General features: G+C 49.3%; 1 protein-coding gene across 1 annotated transcript in view; it reads right to left on the reverse strand.

Moving 5' to 3' along the window:
- EXOC4 (exocyst complex component 4) overlaps positions 1 to 8,825 on the reverse strand; it is an 87,148-nt gene that overhangs the window by 45,740 nt on the left and 32,583 nt on the right. The gene's annotated exons all lie outside the window — the stretch shown is intronic.

An 8,825-nucleotide genomic window follows, 5' to 3' on the forward strand; every position in this document is an offset into this window, starting at 1 on the left:
TGCACGCCTCCCCCCCCCCGATAGCTAGCAATCCACAACAGTCCAGTGGAGCCTGAGTGGTGGATGTTGCCTTCTGACACACTTCCGGTGATGTCAGTGGGTGTGGCATATGCAAACAAGTTATGCTAATGAGTTATGCTAATGAGTTATGCTAATGAGCTCCTGCACTTAGGAGCCTTCCGCTTTGAAGCGGCGTGGGAATATGCTAAAAAGAAGAAAAGAAAAGAAAAGAAAGAGCAAAGCTTCTCGATATCCCAACATGCTTCAGTGACCTGAGAGCCAGTCTGGTGTGGTGGTTAGGAGTGCGGACTCTAAACTGGGAGAACCGGGTTTATTTCCCACTCCTCCTCCACATGCAGCTGCTGGTGTGACCTTGGGTCAGTTACAAAGTTCTCTCAGAGCTGTTCCCTCAAGGGCAGTTTTTGAAAGCGCTCTCTCAGCCCCGCCTACCTCACAGGGTTTCTGTTGTGGGGAGGGGAAGGGGAAGGAGATTGTAAGCCTGCTCTGAGACTCCTTCGGGTAGTGAAGGGCGGGGTATAAATTCAATCTCCCCCCTCCCCCCCTTCATCTCTTGTGATCAAGGGAAGAGAGAAGTCTTTCCTCTGAACAACGGAAGCCTGGCTCACCCGCCCCCATCGAATCTCAAAACTTTATCAAATGTTGTTGTCCCATTTAAAGCTTTCTTTTGCAACAATGGGGACTAGAAAGTCGCTCTCCGGACAACCAAATACTGGGATCTCCCACCGACAAAGATGCTGCCATGCTGATATCCATAGTTACAGCTGCGGAACATCGGCGGTCACTTCCCGTCTTATGTTTCCAGTTTAGCAACTCGTCTGATAGTGAGAATACGTAAATCCTTTGTCAATATGACTGATTTAAGAGCGGGATTCTCCATTTTCAGTCAACACGAGGGTTGGTTTTCTTTGGCAGCTATAGACCCTTTTACAATAAACTATTCCGACAAAACAGAGGAATAATTCATTCCGGCAAAGTGGAGGGGGGGGGGAATTAAGTCATTTGCGCCGGTTGTCACCCGTGATCTCAATCATTTGGTGACTTGAAGCGAAGGCAATGCCTCTTGAAAGAATGCGCCTTGTAAATCAATGGATGCGAATGATGAGGACTCGGGACAATTGAAGATCCCCCTTCTCCAGTGCTCCCGATAAACAAAGCAACCCGGCCAAATCAGGGCCCGTTGTGGAAATCCGCACTCACTTCCCGATTTATTTATTCTCGATTTATAGCCTGCCCTCCCCACAAGAGGGCTCAGGGTGGATCACAGAGCGAAGTGTAGGTAAAGGTAAAGGTTTCCCTTGCTCGAAAGCCAGTGGAATCCGACTCTAGGGATGCGGTGCTCATCTCCGTTTCCAAGCCGAAGAGCCAGCGCTGTCCGAAGATGTTTCCGTGGTCATGTGGCCAGCATGACTAGACGCCGAGGCGCACGGAACGCTGCTACCTTCCCACTGAAGTGGTACCTATTTATCTACTTGCAATTTCTTGCTTGCGAACAGCGAGGTTGCCAGGAGCTAGAACCGGAGACGGGAGCTCACTCCATCATGCGGCACTCGAGTCTCGAACTGCTGAACTACCGACCTTCCGGTCTGCAGCTCAGCGTCTTAACCACTTGACCCACCGCAGCCCTATCTACTGTAATATCAATACATAAATTATAATCATGCCAAACAATATTCAGTTGGAATACCAGGAGACATACGTTCATTTCTAACTAACAAACCACACTATTTTATGCTTTACTTGACCCTTGCACTTAAACATCTAATTAAAGGTTGCCAAATTCTCCTTCATACTTTATACTCCCGAAACGTTGCCGCACGGTTAACTTCACCGTTTGCAAAGTATCATAAACTTTTAACAGCCGTTCTTTATTGTTAGGAAGTGCTCAGGTCTTCCGATGTCTAGTGAAAATAATTATTGCCACTGTCAATAAATTTAGCACTGTTTTCCCCCTTTTATTATATTCCACTACAGTCTGTCTATAATGTACTTGGCTCCGGGGGCTTTGTAGACAGATTTATTTATTTATTAGATTTATACCCCACCCTCCCCGAAGGCTCAGGGCGGCTAACAAGACAGCACGAATGCCAACATTAAAACAGATAAAAACAAGATAAAACAATATAATACAATCCAATAAAGTGTTGGTGCTCTAGGTATCACATCAATCATTTATCCCAAGATGGAGACTGATTTCCCACAAGCGCTGCTCCGCGCTCACTCCTTCCTTTTGCCCCGATGCCACGTGTCAATTTCACACAAGCTGCTGCGCGGCCGCGTTTCGCCCTGGAGCTTCGCACAATTTCCCCCGCGTCTACTCAATCCTCAAAAAACTGGAGTTTTGGCTGCACTGGTGGACCTCCTGATGGCACCTGGGTTTGTGTCACTGTGTGACACAGGAGTGTTGGACTGGAGGGGCCACTGACCTGATCCAACATGGCTTCTCTTATGTTCTTTTGGCCCTGCTGGTGGACCTCCTGATGGCCCCTGGGTTTTGGCCACTGTGTGACACAGAGTGTTCGACTGGAGGGGCCATTGGCCTGATCCGATATGGCTTCTCTTATGTTCTTAGGAATACCAGGGCTGTGACGCACAGGCAGGCCATGGCAAACCACCTCTGAATGTCCCTTGTTTTGAAAACCCTACGGGGTCGCCATAAGTTAGCTGCCACTTGATGGCACTTTCCACCACCAAACATGCTTAGGGTACTGCGCTGGGTAGTCTCCTTCTCACAGCAGAGCTAAGGCAAGATAACGGGCCTTTGTGTGACAGCATTTTTCCGGCATGCACATCAAAGGCACAAATCCCTTTGCTAGGAGGAGGAAGAGAAGAAGGAGGAGGAGAAGGAGGAGGAGGAGAAGGAGGAGGAGAAGAAGAAGAAGAAGAAGAAGAAGAAGAAGAAGAAGAAGAAGAAGAAGAAGAAGAAGAAGAAGAGAAGCAATATTTGATTTGTACTGCCAACATAGCTACTGTGGCAATCACAACATATGCTCTCGAGAGAAAAACTTGTTTGAAAATCTCAACATATCCAAGAGCTGGCCTCTCCACCTTGCTGAGAAGATGTCCTTCTCTCCTTCCCACCTCCCACTAATGGACACCTGTCCCCTTACCTGGATCATACCTGTCCCCTGGGGATTAGATGTTTTCTCTAATTTGGTTTCTAGCTGACACTTTGGCTGTATGCTTTTGATCCACTCCAAAACTTCCAGGAGGAGTGGGGTAGTAGTAGGGCCGCAGGGGAAATGCTGATCGCCACTTTGGGGGTCCGGAAGCTATTTTTCTCCAGGCCAGTTTGGTGAATTTCCTGCATTGTGCAGGGGGTTGGACTAGATGACCCTGGAGGTCCCTTCCAACTCTATGATTCTATGCCAACCTCCAGGTGGGGAGAACCAGAACAGCCATGTTTACATTGTTTGACTTAAAGGTAAAAGGTAAAGGTTCCCTTGCTTGAAAGCCAGTCGAGTCCGACTCTAGGGTTGCGGTGCTCATCTCCATTTCAAAGCCGAGGAGTCAGCGCTGTCCGAAGACGTTTCCGTGGTCATGTGGCCGGCATGACTAAACACCAAGGCGCACGGAACGCTGTTCCCTTCCCACCGAAGCGGTCCCTATTTATCTCCTTGCAATGTCTTGCTTTCGAACTGCTAGGTTGGCAGGAGCTGGAACTAGAGACGGGAGCTCACTCCGTCATGTGGCACACTCGGGTCTTGAACTGCTGAACTGTGAAACTCCATTAGATTGCATTGATTGGAGATTCCAGTATTACACAATTTATTTATTTCCAAGACTTTACCATTACAAACCAAATCTACCTTGTTTTCTATGCAACGATCGACAGATATTTGTATACACAACCTGATGAAGATACATGGTCAAAATGGGCTGAAATCTGGCTACTCGTATCGTGTCACATTCTCACGTTACAAAAGAAAAATTCTGAGACTTTGATTCTTTTGTAGTTTTTTTACAACAGTTTCTTGTATTACATTTTTTTTTGTATAATGTGTTGCATTTGTTCGATACTCAGCACTGTTGTAGAGTTATAAATTTTGTATGCGTCGTATGACTTTAGGTTACAATAGTAGCACGCATCGCATATACATCATTTTGCATTGACAAAAATACAACTTCATTTGCTTTTGTTTATATCTTCAACCTTATTAATATTTGACTAATGACAGCAGGAGTGTTTAAGTCAGCCTGATTTCACGGTGTTCTGCACTTACTTGGTTGCATTCTATACACTGTGGTCCATATTTTGTAGTTTATCTAACCTCCAGGTGGGGCCTGGGGATCTCCTGGAATTGCAACTGATCTCCAAACGACAAAGATCCGTTCCTCCGGACAAAACGGCTGCTTTGGAGAATGGACTCTACGGTGGCATATCCCACCGAGGCCCCTCCCCTCCCCAAGCCCCGCCCTCCCCAGGCTCCACCCCAGGGTTGTCAGCTCTGGGTTGGGAAATACCCGCAGATTTGGGGGGTGGAGTTTGGGAAGGGTGGCGTTCCAGGAGGGGAATATTCGCCGAGGACAGGACAGCACTGGATACAGAAACGAACCCTTGCCGAAAGCAGTGAGGGATAACCTCCAAAGGCCAGGCACGGAGGTCGGGGTTTGGGGAGGGGAGGGGCCTCGGCAAGGTAGAAGGACAGACAGCCCAGCCTCCAAAGTAGCCGTTTTCTCCGGGGGAACTGATCTCTGTGGTCTGAAGACCACTTGTAATTCTGGGAGATCTCCTGGGGGTTCAAACAGCAGAGATGCACGGAAGGGAGTATGTTTCTCAGCCGTTTCTTTGCGACAGGGTGGCTTTGGTGTTCCGCTTCTGAGGAAGCAAGGCGATACGGCGAGACAAGGACTTTGTGAAGAGGGATGATACACATCTGTGTTTGGACTTTTCACTTTTTGAGGAATTTGACATGGACTATGTCTGGAGGTGCATCGATAGGACTGTTTTTTGCATTTGGACCACATATTTTTGAGTTTCTGATTACTATATTGTATTTATGAACTGCGGTGGCTCAAGTGGTTAAGACGCTGAACTGCAGACCGGAAGGTCGGTAGTTCAGCAGTTCGAGACCCGAGTGTGCCGCATGACGGAGTGAGCTCCCGTCTCTAGTTCCAGCTCCTGCCAACCTAGCAGTTTGAAAGCAAGAAATTGCAAGTAGACAAATAGGGACCACTTCGGTGGGAAGGTAACAGCGTTCTGTGCGCCTTGGTGTTTAGTCATGCTGGCCACATGACCACGGAAACGTCTTCGGACAGTGCTGGCTCTTTGGCTTGGAAACGGAGATGAGCACCGCAACCCTAGAGTCTGATTCAACTGGCTTTTGAGCAAGGGAACCTTTACTTTACCTTTTACTCTATTTGAATAGGTTTGGATTATTATGGAGGGGCTCAAGTGGTTAAGACGCTGAACTGCAGACCGGAAGGTCGGTAGTTCAGCAGTTCGAGACCCGAGTGTGCCGTGTGGTGGAGCGAGCTCCCATCTCCGGTCCCAGCTCCTGCCAACCTAGCACTCCGAAAGCAAGAAATTGCAAGTAGATAGATTGGTACCCCTTCAGTGGGAAGGTAACAGCACTCCATGTGCCTCGGTGTTTAGTCACGCCGGCCACATGACCACGGAAATGTCCTCGGACAACGCTGGCTCTTCGGCTTGGAAACGGAGAGGAACACCGCCCCCTAGAGTAGGATTTATTTATTTATTATTTTATTTATTTTATTATATTTATACCTCGCCCTCCCCGCGGGGACTGGCTTTCGAGCAAGGAAAACCTTTCCCTTTCCCTTTCCTTAGATTATTACACTCACTGATTGCTGAATATGTTACTTTCGCTATTTCTGCAGAGTTTGATCTTTTGTATTTCTTGTATTAACACCGGGAGGTTGGCAACCCCACCCCACCCCAAAGTCTTCAAGACTCCCCCAACTTGGAGACGGCGATCCTAGGTGGGTATACGGCTGATGCATAAACCAGAGCAGGAGAGCGACTCTGCAGGTGTAGCCGAGGGCGGACAAAATGTTAACAACGGGGAAAGCCGTCCCCCTTCCAGACGCCAGGAGAGGAAGGCCATTAATCTCTCCCGCTAAGTACAGGTTGTAGCACTTAAGGTAAGGGAGAGAGGCCGGCCGGCCCGGAGGAGGCAGAGAAGCACGACAGTCTCATTTGAGATGAGTGGCGATAAGCCGGGCTGGGGCGGTGGCCCCCATCCGTTCAGTAAACACTAATGATTGGGCGAGTGCCGCCTGTCACCGGTGATAAAGAGCTGGCTAAACACTCTATTAGTTTTTCATTTTGCGAATTAATGTTCTTTACTGGCGTGGGTACACTCTGCGGCTAATGAATTGTCTCGTTAGAACTGCCTGGGGTGCTCCTCGGCCGCCTCTGCTGGCAGGCATAAATTTTGCAAGGAAATTAGCCCTTGGAAGAAGAAAAAAAGGCAATAATTCCTCCCCAAAGCGGTTTGTTTTCTATTAGTTTCTGCAAACATACAGCCCCAAGAAAGTGATTACTGGGAGGGTGGGGAGAGGGAGAAAAAGACGGAGTCGGAAGAGGGAGGGAGGATGGCGGTAGAAAACTCGTCCGAATCGTCTGCGAACTGTGAATATTCGCCTAGGACGGGACAGCGCCGAACGCAGAAACGAACCCTTGGCTAAAGCAGTGAGGGATAACCTCCAAAGACCAGGTGTCACCCAAGTAACTCTCCCTGTCTCCAGATCTACGTCCGGTGGGTAGCCATGCTGGTCTGCAGAAGAAGAGAACGAATCAAATCCACTAGTACTTTAGAGACCAACAAGATCTTTGTGGTATAAGCTTTCAAGACTCTACTCCTTCTTCATCAGATACAAGTAGGAACAAAGATCCCTTTCATTTTATGAAATGGTTGGACAGCACTGGATGCTCCGGGAGCACGGCCCCACTGAGCTGCATCGGGTGTTGCAGACGGCAGCCTAGCTGAAGCTCCTCGTGGAGAGGACAGGAGACATTTTACCTTCCTCTGCAGCACTGAAAGGGTTAAAGGAGTGGGGGGGGGTGGAACCCAAGGAGGATTTCCCCCAGCTTAGTTTCAACTGCGGGGAAGCACTGGCCAGACTCCCGGAGAAAGCACGCAGGGCCGGTTTGGCAAGCCCTGGACCAGTTTGGTGTAGTGGCTAAGTGAGTGGACTCTAATCCGGGAGAACCGGGTTTGATTCCCCACTCCTCCACTTGCAGCAAGCCATAGTTCTGTCAGAGCTGTCCTTGAAAGAGCAGTTCTGTCAGAGCTCTCTCAGCCCCACCGACCTCACAGGGTGCCTGTTGTGGGGAGGGGAAGGGAGAGGAGTTTGTAAACCACTCTGAAACTCCGGGTATAAATCCAATCTCCTCCTCCTCCTCCTCTTCTTCTTCTTCACACACAGCAGATCCTCCACGGTTAGGCATGGCTTGTTTACTCGGGAGTTCTTAGGAAATAGCCCCCGCAATCCCAAAGTCCCCTGCCAAAAAATTTCCTAACTATGGGGGCTGCTGTCAAGTGCTAATTAGAAAGTGAGAGGGGCTAGACAGATTAAAAGCCATCCCATTAAACAGAGCTTCTGCCTGAAATGTCGGAAGAATTACGATGAGCGTTCAGCCTAATCACATTCCCTGACATTGTGCGGTTGGCTCCGCCTCCTGGGGCGGCCATTCTGTGCCCATGCCCACCCCTCTGTGTCAGAGTTCCAAAGGTGCCCGCATTCTCAGAAAGGCTGGGGGCCCCGGGCCTATTTGCATGACCTCTGCATGTGTGGCGGCCACAGGGAAAGCACACAGAACTCTGAGGCGGGCCAGCTCCCAACACACGGCCTACCCCTCTAATGCACACACAGGAGTTCCGCCTTTGGCAGACCGCAATGGCGCAAGCACAAGATTCGCAGAATTATGCTGGAAGACAGATGCCGTACGTCAATGACAATGATTGAAGAGCTACTCAGGGCTGTAGAGTACGAGCTGTTGTATTTCTTAAACTGCTTTTCAGGCAAAAAGCAACATACCATAATTTTATAACCAATGCATAGGGATACATAGGATACATAGGAGCTGTGGTGGCTCAAGTGGTTAAGACGCTGAACTGCAGGCTGTGGAAGGTCGGTAGTTCAGCAGTTCGAGACCCAAGTGTGCCGCATGACGGAGTGAGCTCCCGTCTCTAGTTCCAGCTCCTGCCAACCTAGCAGTTTGAAAGCAAGAAATTGCAAGTAGATAAATAGGTACCACTTCAGTGGGAAGGTCACAGTGTTCCGTGCGCCTTGGTGTTTAGTCACGCCGGCCACATGACCACGGAAATTTCTTCGGACAGCGCTGGCTCTTCGGCTTTGAAACGGAGATGAGCACCGCAACCCTAGAGTCGGATTCGACTGGCTTTCGAGCAACGGAACCTTTACCTTTTTACATAGCGATTAATATTTCACCACAGCAGGGTTGCCAACCTCCAGGTGGGTGTTTGTATAAATATAAAAACACTCAAAAAGGTTGACGACCCATGTGAGAGTGACAAAGCATGAGCTACCAACTCCCATTTGGTGCCTCCGCAAGAATACTTTGAATGGAGAGAGAACCGCCTGCGTTGCCATAAGATAAGGGACCGCCTTTCTCCATATGTTCCCCCAAGGGCACTTCGGTCGGGAGAAGGCATCTCCTTGGAAATTCCAGGCCCGAGAGAAGTTAAATTTGCTGTGACTAGGGCTAGGGCATTTTCGGTGGCGGCTCCTAACTGGTGGAAAGAGCTCCCGGAGGAGATCCGGGCCCTGCGGGACCTTTCTCAGTTCCGCAGGGCCTGCAAGACGGAGCTCTTCCGCCA

Source organism: Gekko japonicus, unplaced genomic scaffold (assembly GCF_001447785.1).
Source record: "Gekko japonicus isolate JY-2015 unplaced genomic scaffold, Gekko_japonicus_V1.1 scaffold1982, whole genome shotgun sequence".
NCBI classification, from domain to species: domain Eukaryota; kingdom Metazoa; phylum Chordata; class Lepidosauria; order Squamata; family Gekkonidae; genus Gekko; species Gekko japonicus.